The 17303-nt window shown below is 37.9% G+C and overlaps 26 non-coding genes across 26 annotated transcripts; all 26 read left to right on the forward strand.

Moving 5' to 3' along the window:
• The first annotated feature begins 4219 nt into the window (after positions 1–4219).
• Positions 4220–4292, forward strand: Trnav-uac. The gene has a single exon. It is a non-coding gene; the product is annotated as a tRNA-Val (tRNA).
• A 394-nt stretch (positions 4293–4686) lies between these two features.
• On the forward strand, positions 4687–4759 carry Trnav-uac. The gene has a single exon. It is a non-coding gene; the product is annotated as a tRNA-Val (tRNA).
• Positions 4760–5263: 504 nt separating this feature from the next.
• Trnav-uac lies at positions 5264–5336 on the forward strand. The gene has a single exon. It is a non-coding gene; the product is annotated as a tRNA-Val (tRNA).
• Positions 5337–5851: 515 nt separating this feature from the next.
• Positions 5852–5924, forward strand: Trnav-uac. Its single transcript has one exon. It is a non-coding gene; the product is annotated as a tRNA-Val (tRNA).
• A 516-nt stretch (positions 5925–6440) lies between these two features.
• Positions 6441–6513, forward strand: Trnav-uac. The gene has a single exon. It is a non-coding gene; the product is annotated as a tRNA-Val (tRNA).
• A 395-nt stretch (positions 6514–6908) lies between these two features.
• Trnav-uac lies at positions 6909–6981 on the forward strand. Its single transcript has one exon. It is a non-coding gene; the product is annotated as a tRNA-Val (tRNA).
• A 396-nt stretch (positions 6982–7377) lies between these two features.
• Positions 7378–7450, forward strand: Trnav-uac. The gene has a single exon. It is a non-coding gene; the product is annotated as a tRNA-Val (tRNA).
• A 515-nt stretch (positions 7451–7965) lies between these two features.
• Trnav-uac lies at positions 7966–8038 on the forward strand. The gene has a single exon. It is a non-coding gene; the product is annotated as a tRNA-Val (tRNA).
• A 395-nt stretch (positions 8039–8433) lies between these two features.
• Trnav-uac lies at positions 8434–8506 on the forward strand. The gene has a single exon. It is a non-coding gene; the product is annotated as a tRNA-Val (tRNA).
• Positions 8507–8898: 392 nt separating this feature from the next.
• Positions 8899–8971, forward strand: Trnav-uac. Its single transcript has one exon. It is a non-coding gene; the product is annotated as a tRNA-Val (tRNA).
• A 514-nt stretch (positions 8972–9485) lies between these two features.
• On the forward strand, positions 9486–9558 carry Trnav-uac. The gene has a single exon. It is a non-coding gene; the product is annotated as a tRNA-Val (tRNA).
• A 393-nt stretch (positions 9559–9951) lies between these two features.
• Trnav-uac lies at positions 9952–10024 on the forward strand. The gene has a single exon. It is a non-coding gene; the product is annotated as a tRNA-Val (tRNA).
• Positions 10025–10540: 516 nt separating this feature from the next.
• Trnav-uac lies at positions 10541–10613 on the forward strand. Its single transcript has one exon. It is a non-coding gene; the product is annotated as a tRNA-Val (tRNA).
• Positions 10614–11008: 395 nt separating this feature from the next.
• Positions 11009–11081, forward strand: Trnav-uac. The gene has a single exon. It is a non-coding gene; the product is annotated as a tRNA-Val (tRNA).
• A 516-nt stretch (positions 11082–11597) lies between these two features.
• On the forward strand, positions 11598–11670 carry Trnav-uac. The gene has a single exon. It is a non-coding gene; the product is annotated as a tRNA-Val (tRNA).
• Positions 11671–12106: 436 nt separating this feature from the next.
• Positions 12107–12179, forward strand: Trnav-uac. The gene has a single exon. It is a non-coding gene; the product is annotated as a tRNA-Val (tRNA).
• A 521-nt stretch (positions 12180–12700) lies between these two features.
• Trnav-uac lies at positions 12701–12773 on the forward strand. Its single transcript has one exon. It is a non-coding gene; the product is annotated as a tRNA-Val (tRNA).
• A 393-nt stretch (positions 12774–13166) lies between these two features.
• Trnav-uac lies at positions 13167–13239 on the forward strand. The gene has a single exon. It is a non-coding gene; the product is annotated as a tRNA-Val (tRNA).
• A 517-nt stretch (positions 13240–13756) lies between these two features.
• Positions 13757–13829, forward strand: Trnav-uac. Its single transcript has one exon. It is a non-coding gene; the product is annotated as a tRNA-Val (tRNA).
• A 71-nt stretch (positions 13830–13900) lies between these two features.
• Trnav-uac lies at positions 13901–13973 on the forward strand. Its single transcript has one exon. It is a non-coding gene; the product is annotated as a tRNA-Val (tRNA).
• A 408-nt stretch (positions 13974–14381) lies between these two features.
• On the forward strand, positions 14382–14454 carry Trnav-uac. The gene has a single exon. It is a non-coding gene; the product is annotated as a tRNA-Val (tRNA).
• Positions 14455–14971: 517 nt separating this feature from the next.
• Trnav-uac lies at positions 14972–15044 on the forward strand. The gene has a single exon. It is a non-coding gene; the product is annotated as a tRNA-Val (tRNA).
• A 395-nt stretch (positions 15045–15439) lies between these two features.
• Trnav-uac lies at positions 15440–15512 on the forward strand. Its single transcript has one exon. It is a non-coding gene; the product is annotated as a tRNA-Val (tRNA).
• A 396-nt stretch (positions 15513–15908) lies between these two features.
• Positions 15909–15981, forward strand: Trnav-uac. The gene has a single exon. It is a non-coding gene; the product is annotated as a tRNA-Val (tRNA).
• A 394-nt stretch (positions 15982–16375) lies between these two features.
• On the forward strand, positions 16376–16448 carry Trnav-uac. Its single transcript has one exon. It is a non-coding gene; the product is annotated as a tRNA-Val (tRNA).
• A 515-nt stretch (positions 16449–16963) lies between these two features.
• On the forward strand, positions 16964–17036 carry Trnav-uac. The gene has a single exon. It is a non-coding gene; the product is annotated as a tRNA-Val (tRNA).
• The last annotated feature ends 267 nt before the right edge of the window (positions 17037–17303 follow it).

The raw sequence follows: 17303 nt of genomic DNA on the forward strand, positions 1-17303 counted from the left end.
CCCGTCTCGATGCTTGTTATGTGTGAAAATACGACAAACCAATCAGAAAGTGCGTAATGATTGCGGTGCTTTGATAAAAATAATCCCGACTCCATAAATCGATTATGGCATTATGTTATTGTTTTAAAAATCATGAAAAATATATATCGTCATATTGAAAGTACTAAGAACGTAGCTAACAGACTAATGTAAAGTTTTTAATAAGAATCATGCGAATGACGATAAGAGATTCAACTACACGATACTGCGTTTGTTGACATAACGGATCTCATGGGTCCAGTTGACGGCATTTCGGACGATCTTGCGGGACTTGTGGAGATTGTACGTGCGCTTCCAACAGTTTTAGTAAATGTAGTTATAAATCGCTAGGAGTTTCAAAACAATAATATCAGATCTATATCTGCATGTAACTAATCAACTGTACTCTCTAACATTGGGCATGAATTTCACATATCTGGGAATATTTTAGTCTGACTTTGTTTTGGTCATTCATGTACTTTTCAGCGAATTCATTTAAAATTCTACTTGGGGCATGACAGCATGGTTACACGAATGTTCAGTTTGAGAAATATTTTAAAGTCATTTTGAAGTTTCTGCTTTGTGATTTAATGTAGCTGTTTTTTATGAATTTTATTTACATATTTCAATAAAGCAAATCCCATTTGTCATTATTAACCCCTATTTAGAAATATAATTGGAAATATAAGGTGAACATCTGGTAATAATAACATCAGAACATGTCTTTAACAAATATGTTTTTCTCCTGCTTTTAGTTGTATCAAATAGGTTTAATTCTTTAAAATAAATAGTAAAAACCAAAACAGCAATACAATGTACGCGTGCTTCGGTGATATTCGGTACTATTGGAATCAAACAGGAATAGAGTTATCGTTCTTGGTTAAAGTAGTTCTGATGTTCATGCGCCAATATCAAGTCCTTCCAGAGGGCACGAGAGCTATTCGGCTTGTCCCGGAATAACACAAGTTGGTCACGAATGGACAGGAAGAGTGAGACCATACGAAGGGTGATAGTTATAGTAATGATAAAAATGACGATGGCCTAACTGACATGAAAACAGATGTGGCATGATCTCCAAGAGTTGGCTCCTGAGGGGATTCGTTACTGCCAATATGCAGGATATTGAGGAATTGTTTGACAAAATGTGTGTCACATTTGGACAAAGAACCATACAATCAGGTCTTTGACATATCACTAGAAACAACTGACAGAAGTTCACCTGTTGGTAAGTACAGGTGTGATGCCCCAAAACCACTTATCTCCGTGTGATGATAATTGTATACATGCAGACGACCATGTGATAGTAGATTCTACACAGAACAATCACAATCTTCTTTCACAGCCTTACCGTGGAGATGGTGCCCCAGGGAGTGTAAGCAATACAAGAAGCATCTGTGGCCTAATGAGGATGTTGGAGAAAGGCCTCGTTGTAGAAAAGATTTAGATAAACAAATATTGATGCTTAATATGTATTTATTACTTTTTATCATGTTTGATATATGGGCATTTGATGTCAATGGTTTTACAGATTTGTAAATTTGAAAAAATGTGTTTTCACAAACAGTTCTCATGTAGATAGAAAGAGGACCAACATTTTGGATTTTTAATAATCTTTAATCACGAAATTCTTGACATTATTGAGGAAGCAAAAATATAAACACTTTTTTAATGAGAACCGCTCATCTAGGTATCAATTAAAAAGATGTTCATGAATTTTTTCAGGCAAACTAGGTAGGTTGTCAAAAACAGATACTTATTCAAAATGAACTTAAAGATGTACAAATATAAGAAATTTTACATCCCCACAACTTTGCGATTTAAAAGAAAATTGGAAGATCATGAAAATAACTCATGTAGGGGTGATCTTATGATCAAAAACACAATTTACTTTTGAATCTGATCAATGCACTTCTTTTGGGGGGGGAATTTGAAAAATCTAAGCAACAAGCGTATTTGATCAACGAACTTATCACTGAATTTGACAATGTTGCGAACTACGGAGGACACTGTAAACGTTCATTTTATGAAAAGTTACATATGAAGGATTTGATTATGATAAAGAACAGGTAGTTGAAATATTAGACATGTCGATTATTGATTAACAAACGGATTATTGCGATCTTCACATTTCTAAAAAAACAACTGACTGATGCACTAAACTCCTGATGGTTTAACTGTTGCATGAATTCTAACTTATGTTTTGAGAGATTTTATGTCCTCTTTTCCATTATGTCACTAAGCGTATTTTTGAATAGAAGGAATTATCACGGTCTTGAAAACAAGTGCCATTGGTTTATTCTATAAAAAGGAAGGCGATAAAATAGAGGTAAATAATACAGACCTATTGCACTAATCATTGTTGACTGTAAATTATATTGTGATTTAGACTCAAGTCTGTAATGTCAGATGGTGTTTACCACGGAGAGACATTGCACACAATTAAAATATATCAAGAGTTTCACACAATTACATGTCAGATATTTTACATGAATTCAAATTTTGGAATAATTTCATGTATCTTGAATAAAAAATATTATGTACAGACAGTAAAAGTTCTGTCAAGTGTAATGGACATATAAATCCATATTTCAAATCATCACGTGGGGTAAGGCAGAGCTCAGTGTTGTTTGTTCTTATTTGAGAACCATTAAACCTGTTTATGAAAGACAACCCTCACATTCAAAATATCAAAATCACCAACGTTTCCTCTTTAATATATGAACATACTGATGCCAATCACTGTCTAAGATGTGAGCTCTGTCATTAAATCATTTCGCACAGTTAACGTATTATTGCCAGTCAACGGGTGCCAAAATCAACATTGAAAAATCAGACTTTTTGTTATTGGGCAAAAATAGGCTTCGTCATTTCTAAATTAGTAATTTTTGTGTGTGTCACAATACGACTGCCACAAAAGCATTTGATACTTGCATTGGTGTCTGTTTAAATGGAGGTCTAAATCTACCAAACTTACGTTTTAAGAAATAATGAGACTGAAATTGCTGAGAGACTTCGTCAATAGCCAGCTCAACTGTATTGGGAAACAAACGTTAGAATATTAAATGCAACATTTTCTGACAATGGACTTCATCCCTTATCTCTTAATATAATAAATATTATTTGCAGAATATAAGTCCATTTTATGCTGAGCTTTTCGCCGCATGGAATGAAATTAACGAAGGAAAAGTCTATTACTTCAGAATATAAATGATATTGTGAATCAACCACTATTTAAAAATCAATTGATTACATATAATGGAAATACTCTCATGTTTCAATCGTTTGTTGCAAGTGGGATTATTTGTATTAAAGATATTTGTTTCGAAGTCATTTTAAAATTCATGTCTGAACAAATTATTGTGAAAATAGTCCATGGCACTTTACATGAGATGGACACTAGTACAATACAACAATGTTACAGGATCATTTTATATGCGCTTCCATCAGAGTAGAAAAGAATAATTTTATCTGATATTGTTAAAAATCTTCACTCAGGGGACATAATCTGCACAACTGATGAACAGGATGTATCTGCTGAAGTATTTACAGCTAAATATTGTTACGAAGTTTTCAGGAAAAGCATTTCATGGAACCAGTAGCTATCAGCTGGTGGGATAGCATTTCCTTTGATATTAATTGGAAAGATATTTGGCTGAATGTGCGGCAAACAGATAAATCAACAGATTCCGTACAGTAAGATTTTAAATTTCCTCATATTATTGCCTTTTAAATTAGACTGTCAAACACTGATGTTTGTCCAGTGTGTCTAAGTGAAACAGAAGACAATTTACTGTTCATCTATTGGTTATCACGTCTGCTTTACACGCAGAAGGTCGCGAGTTCGAACCTCGCCAGAACCTCTTTTGGCAAGCTGTTTTTCTTCTCATCGATAACGACCAGACTGTTGAAGTAACGATTTCTATTTCAAACACATTTAGTCAGTAACACTGATTAGTTATCTTGTGTTCCTCTACCAAGTATTACCCTTCCCTCTACAGAGCAGTTTTGTGCACTCGCTACGTTTTCTGCTGCATTTGCTATTGCTGGCTTCACCGAACAATAACAAAATGTTCGTCGAGTCTAGAGATGATGGAAAGACGAAAAACCAGATGCAATCAGGGACAATTGTCCAGTTTAAAAGAATCATTGAAATTGGGTAGATATTTTTCCTTGATGAAAATGTGAGTTGTATTTATGAGTTGGTTCTGTGGTGTAGTGGTTATCACGTCTGCTTTACACGCAGAAGGTCGCGAGTTCGAACCTCGCCAGAACCTCTTTTGCAAGCATTTTTCATCTTCCCTTTCAACACCAGGGAAGCCAATGAATGATCCCCGTTTCCTTCACATATACTCAGTAAGTCATTTTATTGATATCGTCCTCTTCTATTTCGCATTTACCTTCCCCTGCACATGACTTTGGCTACATCTAGTTCGTTTGGTAAGAATGACCCTGACACCTTTCAAATACATAAAACATCCGTGCCAGAGAATAACTAGTATGAACTATCAGCCGAGATTTATTCCACTGGAAGTCATAGGCAAAATAGCAGTGAAAATGACATGAATGGGTCACTAAAAATCAGTATTGACAGCATGCATTTGTGTAAATTAAAAAAACTAAAATGTCGTGCTTTGAATTGCAGCAACTGTGGCCTTGTTTGAGTGTGATGGTTCTGTGGTGTAGTGGTTATCACGTCTGCTTTACACGCAGAAGGTCGCGAGTTCGAACCTCGCCAGAACCTCTTTTTGCAAGCATTTTTCATCTTCCCTTTCAACACCAGGGAAGCCAATGAATGATCCCCGTTTCCTTCACATATACTCAGTAAGTCATTTTATTGATATCGCCCTCTTCTATTTCGCATTTACCTTCCCCTGCACATGACTTTGGCTACATCTAGTTCGTTTGGTCAGAATGACCCTGACACCTTTCAAATACATAAAACATCCGTGCCAGAGAATAACTAGTATGAACTATCAGCCGAGATTTATTCCACTGGAAGTCATAGGCAAAATAGCAGTGAAAATGACATGAATGGGTCACTAAAAATCAGTATTGACAGCATGCATTTGTGTAAATTGAAAAAACTAAAATGTCGTGCTTTGAATTGAAACAAATGTGGCCTTGTTTGTGAAAATGACATGAATAGGTCACTAAAAATCAGTATTGACAGCATGCATTTGTGCAAATTAAAAAATAAAATTTCGTGCTTTGAATTGCAGCAACTGTGGCCTTGTTTGGGTGTGATGGTTCTGTGGTGTAGTGGTTATCACGTCTGCTTTACACGCAGAAGCTCGCGAGTTCGAACCTCGCCAGTACTTGCTTTTTGTGCAAGCTGTTCTTCTTCTCATACATAACGATAAGACTGCCGTTCCACCTGCATTATTGTCAAATCAACCTGACTGGCATTATTAACTGTTAAAATCTTAAAGGCGTTTTAGAAGTTTAGTGAGCGAGTTTAGTCTTACAGCGCTTTTAGCAATATTCCAGCAATATACAGGCGGAAGACAATACAAATTGGCTTCACACATTGTACCCATATGCGGAATCGAACCCGTTCTTCGATGTGAGGAATAAGCACTTTAACCAGTACGGAAAAGCACCGCCCCTTTTAGAAGTTGACGAATAAGAAAATAGATATGATACTTTCTGGACGACAATTTCTTAATATCTAGTATGCGATGGTGTATTGATTTCGGTATATGAATCGATACTTAAACGTCGCATCTTCATATAATAAAGAAATTGTCATCTATATAAATATCATCACTTTCTTAGGACTCAATAAGGTTGGATTTTTTTATATGAAGAAAATGTAAGTTTGCTTTAGTGCGTCGGTTCTGTGGTGTAGTGGTTATCACGTCTGCTTTACACGCAGAAGGTCGCGAGTTCGAACCTCGCCAGAACCTCTTTTTTTGTGCAAGCTGTTGTTCTTCTCATACATAACAATAAGACTGCCGTTCCACCTGCATTATTGTCAAATCAACCTGACTGGTATTATTAACTGTTAAAATCTTAAAGGCGTTTTAGAAGTTTAGTGAGCGAGTTTAGTCTTACAGCGCTTTTAGCAATATTCCAGCAATATACAGGCGGAAGACAATACAAATTGGCTTCACACATTGTACCCACATGCGGAATCGAACCCGTTCTTCGATGTAAGGAATAAGCACTTTAACCACTAGGTAAACGCACCGACCTTTTAGAAGTTGACGAATAAGAAAATAGATATGATACTTTCTGGACGACAATTTCTTAATATTTATTATTCGATGGTGTCTTGACATCGGTATATAAATCGATACTTAAACGTCGCATCTTCATATAATAAAGAAATTGTCATCTATATAAATATCATCACTTTCTTAGGACTCAATAAGGTTGTATTTTTTTTATATGAAGAAAATGTAAGCTTGCTTTAGTGCGTCGGTTCTGTGGTGTAGTGGTTATCACGTCTGCTTTACACGCAGAAGGTCGCGAGTTCGAACCTCGCCAGAACCTCTTTTTGCAAGCATTTTTCATCTTCCCTTTCAACACCAGGGAAGCCAATGAATGATCCCCGTTTCCTTCACATATACTCGGTAAGTCATTTTATTGATATCGCCCTCTTCTATTTCGCATTTACCTACCCCTGGAAATGACTTTGGCTATATCTAGTTCGTTTGGTCAGAATGACCCTGACACCTTTCAAATACATAAAATATCCGTGCCAGAGAATAACTAGTATGAACTATCAGCCGAGATTTATTCCACTGGAAGTCATAGGCAAAATAGCAGTGAAAATGACATGAATGGGTCACTAAAAATCAGTATTGACAGCATGCATTTGTGTAAATTATAAAAACTAAAATGTCGTGCTTTGAATTGCAGCAACTGTGGCCTTGTTTGAGTGTGATGGTTCTGTGGTGTAGTGGTTATCACGTCTGCTTTACACGCAGAAGGTCGCGAGTTCGAACCTCGCCAGAACCTCTATTTTGCAAGCATTTTTCATCTTCCCTTTCAACACCAGGGAAGCCAATGAATGATCCCCGTTTCCTTCACATATACTCAGTAAGTCATTTTATTGATATCGCCCTCTTCTATTTCGCATTTACCTTCCCCTGGAAATGACTTTGGCTACATCTAGTTCGTTTGGTCAGAATGACCCTGACACCTTTCAAATACATAAAACATCCGTGCCAGAGAATAACTAGTATGAACTATCAGCCGAGATTTATTCCACTGGAAGTCATAGGCAAAATAGCAGTGAAAATGACATGAATGGGTCACTAAAAATCAGTATTGACAGCATGCATTTGTGTAAATTAAAAAAACTAAAATGTCGTGCTTTGAATTGCAGCAACTGTGGCCTTGTTTGAGTGTGATGGTTCTGTGGTGTAGTGGTTATCACGTCTGCTTTACACGCAGAAGGTCGCGAGTTCGAACCTCGCCAGAACCTCTTTTTTTTGTGCAAGCTGTTGTTCTTCTCATACATAACAATAAGACTGCCGTTCCACCTGCATTATTGTCAAATCAACCTGACTGGCATTATTAACTGTTAAAATCTTAAAGGCGTTTTAGAAGTTTAGTGAGCGAGTTTAGTCTTACAGCGCTTTTAGCAATATTCCAGCAATATACAGGCGGAAGACAATACAAATTGGCTTCACACATTGTACCCACATGCGGAATCGAACCCGTTCTTCGATGTAAGGAATAAGCACTTTAACCACTAGGCAAACGCACCGACCTTTTAGAAGTTGACGAATAAGAAAATAGATATGATACTTTCTGGACGACAATTTCTTAATATTTATTATTCGATGGTGTCTTGACATCGGTATATAAATCGATACTTAAACGTCGCATCTTCATATAATAAAGAAATTGTCATCTATATAAATATCATCACTTTCTTAGGACTCAATAAGGTTGGATTTTTTATATGAAGAAAATGTAAGCTTGCTTTAGTGCGTCGGTTCTGTGGTGTAGTGGTTATCACGTCTGCTTTACACGCAGAAGGTCGCGAGTTCGAACCTCGCCAGAACCTCTTTTTGCAAGCATTTTTCATCTTCCCTTTCAACACCAGGGAAGCCAATGAATGATCCCCGTTTCCTTCACATATACTCGGTAAGTCATTTTATTGATATCGCCCTCTTCTATTTCGTATTTACCTTCCCCTGGAAATGACTTTGGCTATATCTAGTTCGTTTGGTCAGAATGACCCTGACACCTTTCAAATACATAAAATATCAATGCCAGAGAATAACTAGTATGAACTATCAGCCGAGATTTATTCCACTGGAAGTCATAGGCAAAATAGCAGTGAAAATGACATGAATGGGTCACTAAAAATCAGTATTGACAGCATGCATTTGTGTAAATTAAAAAAACTAAAATGTCGTGCTTTGAATTGCAGCAACTGTGGCCTTGTTTGAGTGTGATGGTTCTGTGGTGTAGTGGTTATCACGTCTGCTTTACACGCAGAAGGTCGCGAGTTCGAACCTCGCCAGAACCTCTTTTTGCAAGCATTTTTCATCTTCCCTTTCAACACCAGGGAAGCCAATGAATGATCCCCGTTTCCTTCACATATACTCGGTAAGTCATTTTATTGATATCGCCCTCTTCTATTTCGTATTTACCTTCCCCTGGAAATGACTTTGGCTACATCTAGTTCGTTTGGTCAGAATGACCCTGACACCTTTCAAATACATAAAAAATCAGTGCCAGAGAATAACTAGTATGAACTATCAGCCGAGATTTATTCCACTGGAAGTCATAGGCAAAATAGCAGTGAAAATGACATGAATGGGTCACTAAAATCAGTATTGACAGCATGCATTTGTGTAAATTAAAAACTAAAATGTCGTGCTTTGAATTGCAGCAACTGTGGCCTTGTTTGAGTGTGATGGTTCTGTGGTGTAGTGGTTATCACGTCTGCTTTACACGCAGAAGGTCGCGAGTTCGAACCTCGCCAGAACCTCTTTTTGTGCAAGCTGTTGTTCTTCTCATACATAACAATAAGACTGCCGTTCCACCTGCATTATTGTCAAATCAACCTGACTGGCATTATTAACTGTTAAAATCTTAAAGGCGTTTTAGAAGTTTAGTGAGCGAGTTTAGTCTTACAGCGCTTTTAGCAATATTCCAGCAATATACAGGCGGAAGACAATACAAATTGGCTTCACACATTGTACCCACATGCGGAATCGAACCCGTTCTTCGATGTGAGGAATAAAGCACTTTAACCACTAGGCAAACGCACCGACCTTTTAGAAGTTGACGAATAAGAAAATAGATATGATACTTTCTGGACGACAATTTCTTAATATTTATTATGCGATGGTGTCTTGACATCGGTATATAAATCGATACTTAAACGTCGCATCTTCATATAATAAAGAAATTGTCATCTATATAAATATCATCACTTTCTTAGGACTCAATAAGGTTGGATTTTTTTATATGAAGAAAATGTAAGCTTGCTTTAGTGCGTCGGTTCTGTGGTGTAGTGGTTATCACGTCTGCTTTACACGCAGAAGGTCGCGAGTTCGAACCTCGCCAGAACCTCTTTTGCAAGCATTTTTCATCTTCCTTTCAACACCAGGAAGCCAATGAATGATCCCCGTTTCCTTCACATATACTCGGTAAGTCATTTTATTGATATCGCCCTCTTCTATTTCGTATTTACCTATCCCCTGGAAATGACTTTGGCTATATCTAGTTCGTTTGGTCAGAATGACCCTGACACCTTTCAAATACATAAAATATCAGTGCCAGAGAATAACTAGTATGAACTATCAGCCGAGATTTATTCCACTGGAAGTCATAGGCAAAATAGCAGTGAAAATGACATGAATGGGTCACTAAAAATCAGTATTGACAGCATGCATTTGTGTAAATTAAAAAAACTAAAATGTCGTGCTTTGAATTGCAGCAACTGTGGCCTTGTTTGAGTGTGATGGTTCTGTGGTGTAGTGGTTATCACGTCTGCTTTACACGCAGAAGGTCGCGAGTTCGAACCTCGCCAGAACCTCTGATTATTGTGCAAGCTGTTGTTCTTCTCATACATAACAATAAGACTGCCGTTCCACCTGCATTATTGTCAAATCAACCTGACTGGCATTATTAACTGTTAAAATCTTAAAGGCGTTTTAGAAGTTTAGTGAGCGAGTTTAGTCTTACAGCGCTTTTAGCAATATTCCAGCAATATACAGGCGGAAGACAATACAAATTGGCTTCACACATTGTACCCACATGCGGAATCGAACCCGTTCTTCGATGAGAGGAATAAACACATTAACCACTAGGCAAACGCACCGACCTTTTAGAAGTTGACGAATAAGAAAATAGATATGATACTTTCTGGACGACAATTTCTTAATATTTATTATGCGATGGTGTCTTGACATCGGTATATAAATCGATACTTAAACGTCGCATCTTCATATAATAAAGAAATTGTCATCTATATAAATATCATCACGTTCTTAGGACTCAATAAGGGTGGATTTTTTTATATGAAGAAAATGTAAGCTTGCTTTAGTGCGTCGGTTCTGTGGTGTAGTGGTTATCACGTCTGCTTTACACGCAGAAGGTCGCGAGTTCGAACCTCGCCAGAACCTCTTTTTGCAAGCATTTTTCATCTTCCCTTTCAACACCAGGGAAGCCAATGAATGATCCCCGTTTCCTTCACATATACTCGGTAAGTCATTTTATTGATATCGCCCTCTTCTATTTCGTATTTACCTACCCCTGGAAATGACTTTGGCTATATCTAGTTCGTTTGGTCAGAATGACCCTGACACCTTTCAAATACATAAAACCTCAGTGCCAGAGAATAACTAGTATGAACTATCAGCCGAGATTTATTCCACTGGAAGTCATAGGCAAAATAGCAGTGAAAATGACATGAATGGGTCACTAAAAATCAGTATTGACAGCATGCATTTGTGTAAATTAAAAAAACTAAAATGTCGTGCTTTGAATTGCAGCAACTGTGGCCTTGTTTGAGTGTGATGGTTCTGTGGTGTAGTGGTTATCACGTCTGCTTTACACGCAGAAGGTCGCGAGTTCGAACCTCGCCAGAACCTCTGTTTTTTGTGCAAGCTGTTGTTCTTCTCATACATAACAATAAGACTGCCGTTCCACCTGCATTATTGTCAAATCAACCTGACTGGCATTATTAACTGTTAAAATCTTAAAGGCGTTTTAGAAGTTTAGTGAGCGAGTTTAGTCTTACAGCGCTTTTAGCAATATTCCAGCAATATACAGGCGGAAGACAATACAAATTGGCTTCACACATTGTACCCACATGCGGAATCGAACCCGTTCTTCGATGTGAGGAATAAGCACTTTAACCACTAGGCAAACGCACCGACCTTTTAGAAGTTGACGAATAAGAAAATAGATATGATACTTTCTGGACGACAATTTCTTAATATTTATTATGCGATGGTGTCTTGACATCGGTATATAAATCGATACTTAAACGTCGCATCTTCATATAATAAAGAAATTGTCATCTATATAAATATCATCACTTTCTTAGGACTCAATAAGGTTGGATTTTTTTATATGAAGAAAATGTAAGCTTGCTTTAGTGCGTCGGTTCTGTGGTGTAGTGGTTATCACGTCTGCTTTACACGCAGAAGGTCGCGAGTTCGAACCTCGCCAGAACCTCTTTTGCAAGCATTTTTCATCTTCCTTTCAACACCAGGGAAGCCAATGAATGATCCCCGTTTCCTTCACATATACTCGGTAAGTCATTTTATTGATATCGCCCTCTTCTATTTCGTATTTACCTTATTGCAGCCCTGAAATCCAGCTTTGGCTATCGAATCTAGTTCTGTTTTTGGTCAGAATGACCCTGACACTGGCATTATTTTCAAATACATAAAACATCAAGTGCCAGAAGAATAAATAGTATGAACTATCTTTCTGGACGACAATTTATTCCACTGGAAGTCATGGTGTCAAAATAGCGGTATATAAATGACTTAAACGTCGAATGGGTCACTAAAAAATCAGTATTGACAGCATGCATTTGTGTGTAAATTAAGAAACTAAAATGTCGTGCTTTGAATTGCAAGCAACTGTGGCCTTGTTTGAGTGTGATGGTTCTGTGGTGTAGTGGTTATCACGTCTGCTTTACACGCAGAAGGTCGCGAGTTCGAACCTCGCCAGAACCTCTTTTTTGTGCAAGTTTGTTGTCATCTTCTTTCACACATAACAATAAGACTGCCGTTCCACCTGCATTATTGTCAAATCAACCTGACTGGCATTATTAACTGTTAAAATCTTAAAGGCGTTTTAGAAGTTTAGTGAGCGAGTTTAGTCTTACAGCGCTTTTAGCAATATTCCAGCAATATACAGGCGGAAGACAATACAAATTGGCTTCACACATTGTACCCACATGCGGAATCGAACCCGTTCTTCGATGTGAGGAATAAGCACTTTAACCACTAGGTAAACGCACCGACCTTTTAGAAGTTGACGAATAAGAAAATAGATATGATACTTTCTGGACGACAATTTCTTAATATTTATTATTCGATGGTGTCTTGACATCGGTATATAAATCGATACTTAAACGTCGCATCTTCATATAATAAAGAAATTGTCATCTATATAAATATCATCACTTTCTTAGGACTCAATAAGGTTGGATTTTTTTTTATATGAAGAAAATGTAAGCTTGCTTTAGTGCGTCGGTTCTGTGGTGTAGTGGTTATCACGTCTGCTTTACACGCAGAAGGTCGCGAGTTCGAACCTCGCCAGAACCTCTTTTTGCAAGCATTTTTCATCTTCCTTTCAACACCAGGGAAGCCAATGAATGATCCCCGTTTCCTTCACATATACTCGGTAAGTCATTTTATTGATATCGCCCTCTTCTATTTCGTATTTACCTACCCCTGGAAATGACTTTGGCTATATCTAGTTCGTTTGGTCAGAATGACCCTGACACCTTTCAAATACATAAAACCTCAGTGCCAGAGAATAACTAGTATGAACTATCAGCCGAGATTTATTCCACTGGAAGTCATAGGCAAAATAGCAGTGAAAATGACATGAATGGGTCACTAAAATCAGTATTGACAGCATGCATTTGTGTAAATTAAAAAAACTAAAATGTCGTGCTTTGAATTGCAGCAACTGTGGCCTTGTTTGAGTGTGATGGTTCTGTGGTGTAGTGGTTATCACGTCTGCTTTACACGCAGAAGGTCGCGAGTTCGAACCTCGCCAGAACCTCTTTTTTTGTGCAAGCTGTTGTTCTTCTCATACATAACAATAAGACTGCCGTTCCACCTGCATTATTGTCAAATCAACCTGACTGGCATTATTAACTGTTAAAATCTTAAAGGCGTTTTAGAAGTTTAGTGAGCGAGTTTAGTCTTACAGCGCTTTTAGCAATATTCCAGCAATATACAGGCGGAAGACAATACAAATTGGCTTCACACATTGTACCCACATGCGGAATCGAACCCGTTCTTCGATGTGAGGAATAAGCACTTTAACCACTAGGCAAACGCACCGACCTTTTAGAAGTTGACGAATAAGAAAATAGATATGATACTTTCTGGACGACAATTTCTTAATATTTATTATTCGATGGTGTCTTGACATCGGTATATAAATCGATACTTAAACGTCGCATCTTCATATAATAAAGAAATTGTCATCTATATAAATATCATCACTTTCTTAGGACTCAATAAGGTTGGATTTTTTTTAATATGAAGAAAATGTAAGCTTGCTTTAGTGCGTCGGTTCTGTGGTGTAGTGGTTATCACGTCTGCTTTACACGCAGAAGGTCGCGAGTTCGAACCTCGCCAGAACCTCCTTTTGCAAGCATTTTTCATCTTCCCTTTCAACACCAGGGAAGCCAATGAATGATCGAATCAACCTGACTGGCCCTGTGGTGTAGTGGTTATCACGTCTGCTTTACACGCAGAAGGTCGCGAGTTCGAACCTCGCCAGAACCTCAAATCATCACCGTTGACTTCACATATCGGTAAGTCATTTTATTGATATCGCGTTTTCTATTTCGTGATTTACCTTCCCCTGGACATGACTTTAGCTATATTCTAGTTCGTTTGGTCAGAATGACCCTGACACCCGTTCTTCAAATACATAACCAAAAACGCACCGCCTTTTAGAAGACGAATAAGAAAATAGATATGAACTTTCTGGAGACAATTTCGAATATTTATTCCGATGGAAGTCATAGGCAAAATCGCAGTGAAAATGACATATAATAAAGGGTCACTAAAAATCAGTTTATTGACAGCATGCATTCCACTGGAAGTTTTGTGTAAATTAAAAACTAAAATGTCGTGCATTTGTGAATTGCAGCAACTGAATTGGCAACTGTGGCCTTGTTTGAGTGTGATGGTTCTGTGGTGTAGTGGTTATCACGTCTGCTTTACACGCAGAAGGTCGCGAGTTCGAACCTCGCCAGAACCTCTTTTTTTGTGCAAGCTGTTGTTCTTCTCATACATAACAATAAGACTGCCGTTCCACCTGCATTATTGTCAAATCAACCTGACTGGCATTATTAACTGTTAAAATCTTAAAGGCGTTTTAGAAGTTTAGTGAGCGAGTTTAGTCTTACAGCGCTTTTAGCAATATTCCAGCAATATACAGGCGGAAGACAATACAAATTGGCTTCACACATTGTACCCACATGCGGAATCGAACCCGTTCTTCGATGTGAGGAATAAGCACTTTAACCACTAGGTAAACGCACCGACCTTTTAGAAGTTGACGAATAAGAAAATAGATATGATACTTTCTGGACGACAATTTCTTAATATTTATTATTCGATGGTGTCTTGACATCGGTATATAAATCGATACTTAAACGTCGCATCTTCATATAATAAAGAAATTGTCATCTATATAAATATCATCACTTTCTTAGGACTCAATAAGGTTGGATTTTTTTTTATATGAAGAAAATGTAAGCTTGCTTTAGTGCGTCGGTTCTGTGGTGTAGTGGTTATCACGTCTGCTTTACACGCAGAAGGTCGCGAGTTCGAACCTCGCCAGAACCTCTTTTTGCAAGCATTTTTCATCTTCCCTTTCAACACCAGGGAAGCCAATGAATGATCCCCGTTTCCTTCACATATACTCGGTAAGTCATTTTATTGATATCGCCCTCTTCTATTTCGTATTTACCTACCCCTGGAAATGACTTTGGCTATATCTAGTTCGTTTGGTCAGAATGACCCTGACACCTTTCAAATACATAAAACCTCAGTGCCAGAGAATAACTAGTATGAACTATCAGCCGAGATTTATTCCACTGGAAGTCATAGGCAAAATAGCAGTGAAAATGACATGAATGGGTCACTAAAAATCAGTATTGACAGCATGCATTTGTGTAAATTAAAAAAACTAAAATGTCGTGCTTTGAATTGCAGCAACTGTGGCCTTGTTTGAGTGTGATGGTTCTGTGGTGTAGTGGTTATCACGTCTGCTTTACACGCAGAAGGTCGCGAGTCCGAACCTCGCCAGAACCTCTTTTTTGCAAGCATTTTTCATCTTCCCTTTCAACACCAGGGAAGCCAATGAATGATCCCCGTTTCCTTCACATATACTCGGTAAGTCATTTTATTGATATCGCCCTCTTCTATTTCGCATTTACCTACCCCTGGAAATGACTTTGGCTATATCTAGTTCGTTTGGTCAGAATGACCCTGACACCTTTCAAATACATAAAACCTCAGTGCCAGAGAATAACTAGTATGAACTATCAGCCGAGATTTATTCCACTGGAAGTCATAGGCAAAATAGCAGTGAAAATGACATGAATGGGTCACTAAAAATCAGTATTGACAGCATGCATTTGTGTAAATTAAAAAAACTAAAATGTCGTGCTTTGAATTGCAGCAACTGTGGCCTTGTATGAGTGTGATGGTTCTGTGGTGTAGTGGTTATCACGTCTGCTTTACACGCAGAAGGTCGCGAGTTCGAACCTCGCCAGAACCTCTTTTTGCAAGCATTTTTCATCTTCCCTTTCAACACCAGGGAAGCCAATGAATGATCCCCGTTTCCTTCACATATACTCGGTAAGTCATTTTATTGATATCGCCCTCTTCTATTTCGCATTTACCTTCCCCTGGAAATGACTTTGGCTATATCTAGTTCGTTTGGTCAGAATGACCCTGACACCTTTCAAATACATAAAACATCCGTGCCAGAGAATAACTAGTATGAACTATCAGCCGAGATTTATTCCACTGGAAGTCATAGGCAAAATAGCAGTGAAAATGACATGAATGGGTCACTAAAATCAGTATTGACAGCATGCATTTGTGTAAATTAAAAAAACTAAAATGTCGTGCTTTGAATTGCAGCAACTGTGGCCTTGTTTGAGTGTGATGGTTCTGTGGTGTAGTGGTTATCACGTCTGCTTTACACGCAGAAGGTCGCGAGTTCGAACCTCGCCAGAACCTCTTTTTTGTGCAAGCTGTTGTTCTTCTCATACATAACAATAAGACTGCCGTTCCACCTGCATTATTGTCAAATCAACCTGACTGGCATTATTAACTGTTAAAATCTTAAAGGCGTTTTAGAAGTTTAGTGAGCGAGTTTAGTCTTACAGCGCTTTTAGCAATATTCCAGCAATATACAGGCGGAAGACAATACAAATTGGCTTCACACATTGTACCCACATGCGGAATCGAACCCGTTCTTCGATGTGAGGAATAAGCACTTTAACCACTAGGCAAACGCACCGACCTTTTAGAAGTTGACGAATAAGAAAATAGATATGATACTTTCTGGACGACAATTTCTTAATATTTATTATTCGATGGTGTCTTGACATCGGTATATAAATCGATACTTAAACGTCGCATCTTCATATAATAAAGAAATTGTCATCTATATAAATATCATCACTTTCTTAGGACTCAATAAGGTTGGATTTTTTTTATATGAAGAAAATGTAAGCTTGCTTTAGTGCGTCGGTTCTGTGGTGTAGTGGTTATCACGTCTGCTTTACACGCAGAAGGTCGCGAGTTCGAACCTCGCCAGAACCTCTTTTGCAAGCATTTTTCATCTTCCCTTTCAACACCAGGAAGCCAATGAATGATCCCCGTTTCCTTCACATATACTCGGTAAGTCATTTTATTGATATCGCCCTCTTCTATTTCGTATTTACCTTCCCCTGGAAATGACTTTGGCTATATCTAGTTCGTTTGGTCAGAATGACCCTGACACCTTTCAAATACATAAAATATCAATGCCAGAGAATAACTAGTATGAACTATCAGCCGAGATTTATTCCACTGGAAGTCATAGGCAAA

This window comes from Haliotis rubra, unplaced genomic scaffold (assembly GCF_003918875.1).
Source record: "Haliotis rubra isolate DU_JTF1 unplaced genomic scaffold, ASM391887v1 Scf2097, whole genome shotgun sequence".
NCBI classification, from domain to species: Eukaryota; Metazoa; Mollusca; class Gastropoda; order Lepetellida; family Haliotidae; genus Haliotis; species Haliotis rubra.